We start from the raw sequence: 10,334 nt of genomic DNA on the forward strand, positions 1-10,334 counted from the left end.
GTGTGGGGGTGGGGCGGGGGGGGGGGGCAGGGTCTCAGCAGCAGGCTGGCTGAGCGGCCTCAGCTGCTGCTGCGGGAAGGGAGGGGGGTTGTGCCAACTCAGAGGCCGGGTTGGGAGGGAACGAGGGAGAGCAGGAGGTTCAGGCTGGAGGTCTGTTGGCGAGTTCCTCCCTTGAACACCTGGAGAGGGCGCCGGGGGTTCTGGGTGCTTTGCCCTCATTCACCTGCAGGTTCTTCTTGCTCTCCGGTGGCGGGTGGCAGTTTCCAGCCAAGTCCGTTTGGATCTTTCTTCTCCCCTGGGAACCTGGTGGGTCCTCTCACTGAGGAGCCTCCGGCAGTGACGGGACCAGCGGGATCCTGAGCCCAGCAGATCCCCCACCCCTGCCTGGGGTTACCTGGTCAGCCCTGAGCTCAGAGCTAGAACCATGCCGTAACCACCCCCCCCCCCCCCCCCGCCCCCGCCCTCCAACGGGTGAAGGGGGTTGGGTGGCAGGAAGCAGAGGGTCCATCCGATGAAGCTCAGCCTCATTCCGCCGAATCCCCCTGCCCACGGCCTCTGCTGAGGGGGCGCCACTGGGTGCACTGACTTGGACTCGGTTGGGGTTTCTGCTTTTGCTGCTGTGGACTCTGGCGTGGGCCTGAGCTCCGGCTCCCCACCCGTGACGTGGGAGGGATAGCAGTCCCTGACGAGCGGCTGTGGGAATGGAAACAGGTAATGGGTTTAAGAGTTTGGTCATTGGGGGCTCCAGGACGTGGCTTTTGAAAGCTTGTGTTTGTCCCTTCTGACCTGTAGTCTTTGTTTCTTGCTTAATATACAGGTGAAGTCTTGAAGGCCCGTATGGTCTTGTTTCTGGAACCAAACTATTGTATTGCCCATGGGAAAAACATCTCCGGCCTGGGGGCCACAGCCAGGAAGTGAGGGGGTGTCTGCAGGCCCTCCAGGCAGTTCCTCCTGTGCTGCTCCGCACCTGCTGGCTCAGGAGAGCACCTTAAAGCGGAGGCGCTTCCTCCTGCCTGAGGAGCTCGCAGTCTGGAGGGATGGGTGCGCTTGTGTCGTAAGGAAGTTCTGAGGCTTTGGGGGCTGAGTAACTGAATTGGTCCATTTTGGTTCATTCGATTCCAATGGCCAGCCCAGTCCTTACAATGACTTACAGTTTACAGCTGTGTTCAGATGACAGCCGCCAGACCACCACCTGTGTTCAGAGGGAGCGATGGCTCAGACCCCGTGGAAGAGACAGTTCTGCCTGCATTTCTCTAGGGCAGTGGTTCTCAACCTTCCTAATGCCGTGACCCTTTAATACAGCTCATGTTGTGGTGACCCCCAATTTCATTGTTACAAATTGAACATAATTAAAGCATAGTGATTCATCACAAAAACAGATGTGTTTTCCGATGGTCTTAGGCGACCCCTGTGAAAGGGTCGTTTGACCCCCAAAGGGGTCGCGACCCACAGGTTGAGAACCGCTGCTCTAGGGTGTCCATGGATTTCTCTGTCTCCTGGGCCTTGCACACTTGAGCGTGACAAAGTGGGAGTGGTCATGGCTGAGGTCTAACTTGGGTACCACTTGCAGAGCGTTGATGGGATGGGACACAGAGTGGAGGACGGGTGGGCAGGTGAGCAGGTCTGGAGGAGTCTGGGCCACCGGGGCTTGAATCCCACCCCAGCCCCAGATGCCTCCCAGCAGGCTGCACTTGACGCTTTATCCATTCTTAGATGACACAGAGGCAGGAGGCTGCCCTGGGCAAGAATTGGACCAGGGATTTGTGTGTCATGTTTTGTGGGTGCTGACCCACATACTCTACACGTATTTGCATACACCAGACACCTGGGATCAGAGTGGGGGGGCAGTTTGAGCAAGATTCAGGGTTCCAGGGCTCCCCTCCTTGCTGTTCATCACAGTCCAGGGAGCTTTATCTGGGAGAAGGCTCAGGGCCAAGTTCAGATCCAGGGACTACTGAACCCTTAGAACTAAGTCATTCATTCTGATTTTTCTCTCTGTGATGCCTGTCCCTTGCTGAAAAAGAGTTTGTTTTCTGGGGCTGTCACTCAAAATATCGTTTTGCACCATACCATTAAACTTGTCAGTGTTTGCTGATTTGTGTTTATTGAAACTAAATCCATTAGGGTGATGTGAAAATAGCGCTCCACTGTTTACCAAACCCGATTCTTGTTTTTGATATTTTAGTGCATCATCTGTTCTCACTTGAATGTTGTGGAATTTGTTGGTAAAGTGTTATGCAGATGAAAATCCATATTTCATTGAAGTTTTTTTTTTTATTCAAATGAGTGTAAAGAATATGATAGTCTTGGTGCCTGACTTGCCATCTGAAGCAGAGCCTGTATGAATGGCATTGGAGCCAGGCTCCGTCTTTGAGAGACTTTGGATGGGCCGGGACCTTGACCCAGATCCGGGTGCTGAGTCAGCTGCCCGGAAACCCCCCCCTCTCCCAACACTGCCCCTCACCAGCTGGGTGGCCCCTGGCAAGTCCCCCAGCCCCAGGCTGCAGTTCCCTATCTATGACATGGCGACTTCTGTTGCTGTTGGAAAACTTCAACAAAAGCACCATTATTTCACTGGTTTTCATCATTCTAACATCTCTGGGATTGAGTTGTGTCATAAACTTGGTAGCATGCCATCTGACAGTGTTTATTTTTCTTTGTCTCTTAGTGGCTTGTACAGTAATTCTGGGCCCGAGCTTTCACGGCATCTTAGGCTTGATGGACATGGAAGCGTTTTTTGCAAACTTGAAAGTTTTCGAGTTGGACGTTCCCCAGGACAAGGACAGTTGCTCAGCTTTCTAGGTTGACCAGGGAAAGTCCGGTGGTGACCACACCTCCACTTCGGTGCCACGGCTGTGAGGCAGTGAGAGTTTAATCCATGTGTTTCTAGTTGTTGGCATCGGAGTTCAGGTTTGGTTCAGTGGTCAGATGACCTTGGATTCTTAGGTTCAAGAGAGACCCGGGCGCCTCTACTGCTTCCAAACAAAATGAGCTGCTGGGGTCGCTTCAGGCGGAGAAGTGTGACTTTATGGGACAACAGCATTTAACGCCGCCCCGGAAGTCGAGTGGTATTCAGCGGAGGGTGTGCCGTGCGCCTGGGCTCATCTGTTTGCTCTTCCGGGAGCTGTGGTGGCCAGAGGGCTCCACTGCCCTGAAGATGCTTGGAGAGGGAGGCTTGGGAACAGGCCGATGCAGATGTGACTGCCCGGGTTTTGTTCCCACAGTGACCCTTTCCCGTGCAGGGACCTCCTGTGCTCTCAGCCTGCGTTCACGCAAACCTGACCAAGGCCCGGGCCACCTCGAGCTCCCAGATCTGTTCACGGAAAGAGTGAGCCCACCTTGGGTGTCAGTGGCGCTTTAGCTCGTGGTGGGGAAGTGACACCTGCCCGGCGGGTGTTTCTCTGGTCCTTGTTCCAGAGACGGGGTTCTGGATTGACCTGCGCAGAAGGTTCCCCTAATGGGCGTGATTCTACAGTGAGCACACACCCAGCCCCAGATTCTGACACCCAACGCTGTTCTCTGTCCATCTCTGTGTCCATCAGTCTGTCTCCTTGGCAACGGTTCTCTGCTGCATTGTAGGCCTCCCTCTGCTCCACTCCATCCCTTCAGCAAGTATCTCATTACCCGAAGGTGACTTGTCTGTGGTTCGTTCCTTTTGTTTTTGGTCGAGGGTTCGGGGCAGGTATCCCAGAGGTGGGGTTGGGAACATGAGGTAAAATAAATGCGTAGATCCTGAGCATACTGATCGACTTGTGTACCCCAAGTCCCTATCAAGACATCGAACAGCCCTGGCCCGAGTGGGATGATTGGGTGTCATCTGGGCACCGAAAAGGTCACCAGCTCGATTCCCGGTCAGGGCACATGCCCAGGTTCCAGGCCCCATCCCAGTAGGAGGCGTGCCAGGCAGCCGGTCGATGGTCCGCCCTCACATCGAGGTTTCTCTCTCTGCCTTCCTCTCTCTAACATCAATTACAATATTTTTAAAAATTATTTTTAAAAGATTTGGAACATACTCCCACTCCAGAAAGTCCCCTCATGGCCCCTTTCCAGGCAGCACCCACTCCTACCACATGATCACTTTAGACAACCACGTTTTTACCCCAGCACAATGACTTGTGCCTGTTTCAGAATGTAGTATATAAAGTACATACATGCACACATACACTACACATACAGGCTTATGTGTATGTGCAGTATTACATAGATATATATCACACCACCCATACCTTTCTGCAGAAGCTTTTTGTTTTTTATTAAATTCAACGCGCTTTTGTGGGTTTGAATGTTGTAGCCAGGACCAGTTGCCTGTTCTTCCTTTTCACTCGATGCGTCGTATTCCACGGGGAACCTGGTTACCCCAGTGGTTCCTCACCTGTGAACGGACACGGGCTGAGTCTAGCCCCTGGCTTTTCTGAATAAAGCTACTGTGGCCCATTCTTGTACATGTCTTTTTATGGACATGTGTTTTCAGTTCTCCTGGATAAATTCCTAGACGTGGAATTGCTGAGTTGTAGAATTAGGTGTATGTTTAGTTTTATAAAGCAGCTATAAAATGTTACACCACTGCCCATCGTGAAAACCGAGCTGTTCTTTAAACCATTCAGCAGAAGGTTGGCTTTCTGCTTGAGAGGTGGAGGGCGGGTGAGCGGTTCCTGCGCCCACAGGGAGATGCTTGGGGGAGTGTGCCCCGTTTGCCCTGCTGGGGGCGGCACTGCTCTGGAGAAAGCAGCCGTGGCCTCCGATGTAGACAGGCCTGCTTCTCCGCCTTCCTGGACATCCAGCAGGAGGACTGGTTTTTCCTGGCCGTGCCTCGCCCTCTCCCTCCCCCACTGCCTCTCCCCAATGGCGGGAGGATCGCAGTCTTTGCCTCCTGGTTCGTTTCCCATCTGTGCCCGCCTTTCTGTATTCATGGCGAACAGAAGTTGGGTTTGGACTCACCTGATCACCATGGAGTAGTCGCACGTGCATTTCTAGTTTGTTTCAGTGTGAGGGTGCCGGCTCAGCATGTGTTGTAGGTGGCTAGCTTCCTGCAAGTCAGCGGCCCAGTGGGCTGGGCAGCCAGGATACGCTGGCCTCGCCGCTCCTCCGAGTCCCGTAGGCCAGTGCTTGGGGGGTGTGGTTAATAGGGCTACTAATGTGGATTCTATTTTATCCCGCCTCTTTCGGGAAAGTCATCTGAGGACTCAACACAGTAGGGCTCTGTAAGGGGCGAGATTGGGGAAGGGCTAGAGGTGATCAAGAATGTAAGTACAGCAGCTGCAAACATCAGGCGAGTTGGCTGTGAACAGAGACGCTCTAAATGGAACAGCTCTCTGAGCTGCAGAGACAGTGTGTCCTGAGTTGCTCACCAAGAGGAGTGATTCACTGGGAAGCTGTGTCCTGGGATAGAGAGGTCTCCAGCCATTGAGGGCTGGTGACAAATGTCAAGCTGGGTTCCTGCAGCTGCTGCTGTGCCCCGTCCCCCAGGAAAAGCCAGGACAGACCCTGCGAGGTCGCTGCCTTCTTCTGTCGGCGCTGCTGTTTCCCAGGTGACGTGGGTGTCCGGCCCAGGGCTCAGCGGTCAGGGGCGTTTGCAGCCCCCGTGGGCACTTGGTGTGTGCGTGCTTGCTACCCACGCTGAACGGACCTGCAGCCATTGGGGCTGGTTTTTGGTGGAGTAATGTTCCAGTGGGGATGCTGCTCATGTTTGCTTTTTACAAAAATGATGCTCGTATCCAGTTACTAAAATCATGGAGACATGGAGCGTACTGTTCTCCGGGGTTTCCTAAGCCGTTGGTGTTGACAAGGCTGCATTCCTCATGTTGAAAGGACGAGGAAGACCGGAATATAAGGCTTATCTGTATTTAAGTGTTTCAGAAGGAAGATGGATCTGCTCTGTGTTTAAATATAGCACGTGTTTGCTACCGAGTTGTTGGAGAATAAGCAATCGAGTATGTAGGTCATCGACTTGGGAGAATGAGTTCTGAGTCCTTCTTGCATCTGAATAACACAGTCTTACAGTTGGGCCGCGATGCTACGCAGAATTGGGTTACACAGAGTTCAGCAGGATGTCTGGGAGGCGAACAGGGAGTCACAGGGGATACCTTCGCCCCTTAAGGCATTAGGGGTGTGACTTGGTGCGGGGCCCTGCTGGTCGCAGCCAGCCCGCCGCAGTGGCACTCACCAGTCTCGGGTGTGTGGAGAGAGGGGCTGGGTGCCGCGCCCCCACGCAGATCCGCTGGGGAAGGGGCGAGGGCTGTACTCAATCAGGATAAATGCCAGCGGCGTATTTTAATGCGCTGGATGCAGACGCACTGTGCGGAGTTGCGTGTTTAAAGGGAACTGCCACCCCCTTTGAAGGTATGTGACATTTACGAGATCTGCAGCAGGAGATAGCTTGACAGCTTCGAATTATGTTTGAAAGAGTTTTTCTCTTAAGAAAGAAAATGATTACTTCTACTTTAAATGTCATTGCGGAGACATAAACATGTTTAATCAAGTTAGATATTTAATTCATGTAGAATGTAATTTTCATTCCCAGGGGAGAGCCCTGGTTATTTCTTTGGCAGCCTGGAAGCTGGGCAGTGTTGGTGATTTGGATGCGGTTCGGCTTTCTGAGGAAGCGGCTACTTACGGGTTTAGAGAATCTGGGGGGAGAGCATTATGATTGAAGTGTGTTGTCGCCTGGACACGTACTTAATGGCACATTTTGGGAGGGGGAGGCCCATCGTGATTGTCACTGGAGACGTCAGGATAAGCTCCTGTCGAATGAATTGAGGAGTGTGACCCTGAGGACAATAAAGGCAGAAACGGCACAGATGCTTCTGCAATTTCCTTCTTTTGGCTTCTTTGACTCAGCGGGGAGTTACGGAGAGGGCTGGGGTGACGTGCCAGCAGCTCTCCGGGAAAGGGAGGCCGCAGGGGCTCTGGGAGGACAGACGCAGAGCCAGGACAGAGCTTTGGGTGGATACAGTGTGACTGTTGATACAAATGCTGATGTGGGGTTCGAGGGCACCGGCAAGGTCCCCAGGCAGCTGGACAGGCAGCACTGTCACTGTGGGTCGCCTGACTCTGGTGGTCTGCCAAGACACTCCAGAATCTTCTCTGAGGGAGCTGGGTGTTGGAAGGTGGCCAGCCCAGCGGAGAGCTGTGTGCGTCAGCCTGGGCCGGTCTTGGCCTGCTCAGCCTGCTGCCTGTGGTTTCGATTTAGCCAGGCTGGGTCAGGGAGCCCTGGAGTTCGCTGCCAGGGTGCCCACTCGCCCAGCGAGGGCCAGCCCCGGGCCTGGTGTTCTGTGCCCCAGGGCTGCTGGGAGGGAAGGCGCCCTATCTGGGATGTGACCCTGGGAGCTTCGGGCCTGGCAGCTGGGAGGAGAAACCAGTCAGTTGTGCCCGTTCCCAGGAAAGAACTTAACGTAGCCGGCGTCTTTGCCAAGTGCGGCGAAGGTCAGGGTTCAGGAGCTGGGAACTCTGCCTGTGGCCGGGAGGGATGGGCTCCAGGCCGCTCTGAGTCAGCAGGGCCCTAAGCGCTAGTCCACGAAGAAGGAATCGTCCTGTTTATGGGTCAGCACTAGCCAAACAAACCAACCCCCAAAGGGTCGAGCCTACCTGTTACTTTGTAGCTAAATTTGTTACTTTGAAGCAATTGAAGAATCTGTGGTTGTGAGGGAAGGGATACCCTTTACCTGGTCTCCCAGGGTAACAATTTGCAAAATGATAGCAATATGACCAGGAAATGGACTGATTCAATCCACACATACTCGGATTCCAGTGTTACATGTATTCACTCGGTATTTACTTCTGTGCAATTGTATCGTGGGGGGAGCAGGGGGCTCCCTAAGCACCCCTGTGGTCAAGAAGCACAGGAGTCCCGGGGCCCTGGTGTCTGTTTGCAGCCACACCCACGTCAGGTGGCCGAGACACATGGTTGTTTACAGGGCTGGCCTCCTTCCAAGACCCAGCTTGTTCAGAGAAAGTTCCAGAGTTGGCGTCCCAGTCCCTAACCCTGACAACCACTAATCTGTTTCCCGTCTTTGTTAAGACTGTTACATAAATGGAATGAGGTGGTGTGTAGCCTGTTGGGAGGGCATTTTTACACTCAGGACAAGTCCCTGTGAGATGCACTCCAGTTGCTGCCCGTGTCACTACTTGGTTCCTTCTTACTGATGAAGAGGAGTCCACCCTTAGTTTTGGACTCAATTTTAGACCAGAATCTGGCAATGAGAAAACCCACTCTGGAGGCCTGAGAGTTGCAAAACAGCCCTTCCTTGCTAATGTCAGGGGTTGGGCATCTCTGGCCTCCACTCAGCGTGGCCCATGGCTCAGCAAGCGTCCGTGGGGTGGTTTCAAAGGAGTCGCGGTGCTGTGTTGGCTCAGCTGGTTAGGAAACCGGCCGAGAGCCTCCTTCACTCCTGAGCTGTGTTGGTCTGGGTTGTGTGGTGCCCATGGACTGAAATATGTGGAGAAGCAGAACTTGGGAGGAAGGGTTCCCCAGTGTCCCCGCTTTATTAGCAGGAGAGAGAGTTATTCAACCGTTTTCTTTTTATTTGGCTTCTTAGATGTTTCTTCTTTCATGTAAATACTAGTGGCCCAGTGCACGAAATTTGTGCACATTAAAAGGGGATTAATTAGAGGAAATATTTTAATATTGCTATTTGCCCTTTAATAGAAGTGTCAGAGATGAAAGAAAATTAGTAAAACGTATATGAAAATCTTCCTCCTGTCAGAGTCGGGCACGCTGTGGGACCCAGAGTCAAGTCCCTGCCCACCCGCGTGCACCTCGAAATTGCATGAGACCCAGACCCAGCCGGCCCCACGCCCATTGGCGAGATCCAGACCCAGCCGGCCCCACCCCCATCACAGCCTGAGGTCCCCTGTCAAGCCCCGCCGGGCTGGGGGCACAGCCTCAGGTCCCCCACCCTGGCCCAGCACCACGCAGCCTCAAGTCCCTACTGATCGCTTGTTACGGGAACCCCGCCTCCACTGTGGGCGCAGCCATCTTGTGACGGTGTGATGGAGTGAGGGTCAATTTGCATATCACTGCTTTATTATAGGCTTGACCACACCTCTCATTTCTCCCTAGGGGTAGGGTGGGGTCAGGGACAGAATCTGCCCTGTCATCAGTGGGGTTTGTGTTACCGATACTGTCAGCACATAGGTTTTGTGTCACTGCCGAGCTAACCCTGTGCCCCTGATCAAATGGGGTGTCGATGGGGTGCCTGGCAGAAAGGCACTTAGAGAACACCTCTGCCTCCTCCATGCCCTCGTCTCCAGCAGGGAGAGCACCTGGGCAGGACACTCTTCCCAGACACCCTGTTGGTTGATGGGGCTGTGTTCTCAGCATCCTCCTCTCCTTCCACCCCTTCTGGAAGGGTCTGGACCATTTCACAGAGGCGTGCATGCCTCGCTGGTGGTTTTCTTGTTTAGTTACCATTTGGAACCCGGAAAGGCCGTTGCTGAGACACCGACAGTGTCTGGCTTGTGATGGGAGTTGACACCTATCCATTGTGGGGCCTGCATGTGCGCGGGGCCCAGCAGTCAGGCTGTCCTTCGAGCCGGACTGATGTTAAGGGGGCCCTGGTCCCCTGGCGAGGACTCTTCTCACTCCTCTGATCTCTTCAGAGTTAACAAGGCGGCGCCATGGCTCGGCTGACTTTCCTGCTGACACGTGGGGACACAGCCAGGCTTCTGGGAGCTGAGGGTCGGACTGCTCAGACCAGCTGCCCTCGCGCCACAGCCAGCTGGGCAGCCGGGGTGTGGGAACACAGCTTGAGTTCACAGAATGACGTTGTTGTGTGGGGGCTGCTGCTCATGGAGCCTCTATTCTTCTGTCAAAACTTGGCGTGTGTTGGCCTGATCGGCGGCACCCATTTACCGATTCCCTTCTGTGTTTACTTTTCCAGTCGTTTCCAAGGCTCCCTCCCCCCAACCTGGCATCCTCCTGTCTTGTTTATTTCTCCAGCAGCCTGCGGCCCCGTGGATGGCACCCGGCTCAGCCGCCCCTGCTCACCTCGCCCGTCCCAGCCCACTGGCTGTGCAGGGCACGGAGGTGGAAAGGCGGAGCCAGGGAACGCGGTGGATGGACTGCATCTGGGACAGCACAGAAAATAGTCTGTTTTGTTTTTTAAAAAGTGGCTGAGTGCCAAGACTTCCCTTAAAGTTTTCCACGCGCTGTCCTTATATTTTAAGACTAGAGTTCTAAAATCTTGGCTGTTGGGTCTTTTTGCATTTTTAAAACATAAAGCCAGCTGAACATAATTAATATGACAGAATTTCCATAAACAGTCTCTTTACAAAGACCGAGTATGCGCAGTTTCTTCCTGGAGGGCACTTTTCTTACTGAAGTTGAAACTGGGGGA

At 53.7% G+C, this 10,334-nt stretch overlaps 1 protein-coding gene across 3 annotated transcripts in view; it reads left to right on the forward strand.

Moving 5' to 3' along the window:
• The window catches only part of CTBP2 (C-terminal binding protein 2), a 102,975-nt gene that overhangs the window by 22,279 nt on the left and 70,362 nt on the right, over positions 1-10,334 (forward strand). The window lies entirely within an intron of this gene.

This window comes from Myotis brandtii, unplaced genomic scaffold (assembly GCF_000412655.1).
Source record: "Myotis brandtii unplaced genomic scaffold, ASM41265v1 scaffold656, whole genome shotgun sequence".
Lineage (NCBI taxonomy): Eukaryota > Metazoa > Chordata > Mammalia > Chiroptera > Vespertilionidae > Myotis > Myotis brandtii.